The 1,850-nt window shown below is 36.5% G+C and overlaps 1 long non-coding RNA gene across 1 annotated transcript; it reads left to right on the forward strand.

Annotated features, from left to right (window-relative positions):
- The first annotated feature begins 373 nt into the window (after nucleotides 1–373).
- Nucleotides 374–946, forward strand: LOC123057450 (uncharacterized). The gene is made up of 2 exons (XR_006426863.1): nucleotides 374–515; nucleotides 638–946. It is a non-coding gene; the product is annotated as an uncharacterized lncRNA (long non-coding RNA).
- The last annotated feature ends 904 nt before the right edge of the window (nucleotides 947–1,850 follow it).

Raw genomic sequence — 1,850 nt, forward strand, 5'->3', positions numbered from 1 at the left:
CCAAATAAATATGAATATTTTTGTAATTAATAGAATTGTGGAATGAATAGAACAAAAATCATAGATAAATTAATAACATATCATTGGTTCCCTTTTGTAGCCAATGTGCTTTACCGTCAATCTTAGTTTGGATGCTATATAAATAGTAATGCACTTATCACCTGTCAATGTGCAGAATGATTCAGTTCAACAAGCTAAACTTAGATAGGTGATAGATATACTATTTATTTTAAGTTGTAAGGTGTGTGCCAAGTTTAGTTCACTTAGTTGTATTCCTCCGGTTAATTTTGCTTCCTTGCTTTCCTCTTGGCCTTACGACCTAACTATTTATACTATCTATAGGGCATGGACATTATAAGAACCTCAAAACGATAGAAACCAAAACACACACCATCTTCACAACATTCTTTTCCTTCTCTCAGCAAAATCACCGACATTCTCCCATTATACCATGGAGGCCTGGAGGAAGACAACCATGTGTTGTTTGATTCTTTTCTGCCTTATGGCTACATGTAGTAAGTATAATTATCCATAGTATCAGCATTTCGCCGAAGTTTCATGTTGTGCAATGACATATCAACATTGTTGGACACATTCATTCATATTACTTCTCCTAACCTTGTCTATTTATCCATAGGTGAGGTTTCATCTACCGAAAACATGTGCTATCACAACCATTGGAATAAATGCCATCCTGATCAAAATGGAATGTGTCGAGATAGTTGTGTGAAAGACGGATGGGATGATGGACAATGCCGGAACAGGTTTAAAAGACTAATGGGTGCCAAGTGCGAATGTTACCCTAAGACTTGTGATCATTAGGGAGGCAACATGCGACTTTCTTCTACCAAGTTACTACTATTTATAAATTTACATCGGTTTTAATGATTGACGTCAAACATGTTGTAACACCAATCATGGTGAATACTATATCACCTTCTATTTATTTCTTTATTCCAGACCATTGTATTCAAAATTATGATGTTACACAATTATACCTAATTACTGTTTGATGTATCCTTAAACTAAACAGATTTTTGAGTGCTTATTAGCAACATTTGATATTTCACTCGCATGCATCATCCTAGTAAGAAATCATATGTTTATTTACTAGGTTTGGTAATCAATGTGAATAAATTAATGAGCCTTGATGAAAATTTACGATATACCCTAAAAAGTGGGGTAAAGAATCACACATAAGTTCCATCTTTTGTCAGATCAAAGTGGGATGAGACCTCAAATGTATTACTAAGAACACCTCATAGTTGTATCCTTAATCTTAATGTACTGAGCATGCCCATGTTGCTTCAGGCAGCCCCATAAATGATGCTAGACATCACCTCGGGTGTCTTTCAAATTTATACTAGACATGCATCATATTAAATCTCATTGATTCCCAAAAGATTCAATCTAATATAGATAAAATCATAGCATGAGCAAGATTCAATCCAACAAAAAGAAGCTCAAAATAAGAGGTGATACCTCATAGATGTCTAGGATCTTTGAATATATTGAGGTGACACCTATATAGTGCATGAACAACTTTGAATACCATCCGTTGAATTACCTCCGTCCAACGACTGATAGGAGGCAAATCCAAGCATCCGCGTCCAATGGATTAACTAATTGGTTGCACCAGATTGTGCCACCTTGCATCTCTAGACATCTCTATCTTGCCAGTCGTATGAGGTGGTTATGTGGTCTGGCGTGAATGAATCGAAGTTGTAGTAGTATCATGTTGCTATGTGCTTCTCTAGAAATCTGTATCTTGCCAGTTCTAGTAGTATCAATAGTTGGGTTGCCCGGCTCCTGTGCTTGCCTCTAACGCTCACGACCCATTCGGCTAAGAG

Source organism: Triticum aestivum, chromosome 3A (assembly GCF_018294505.1).
Source record: "Triticum aestivum cultivar Chinese Spring chromosome 3A, IWGSC CS RefSeq v2.1, whole genome shotgun sequence".
NCBI lineage: Eukaryota > Viridiplantae > Streptophyta > Magnoliopsida > Poales > Poaceae > Triticum > Triticum aestivum.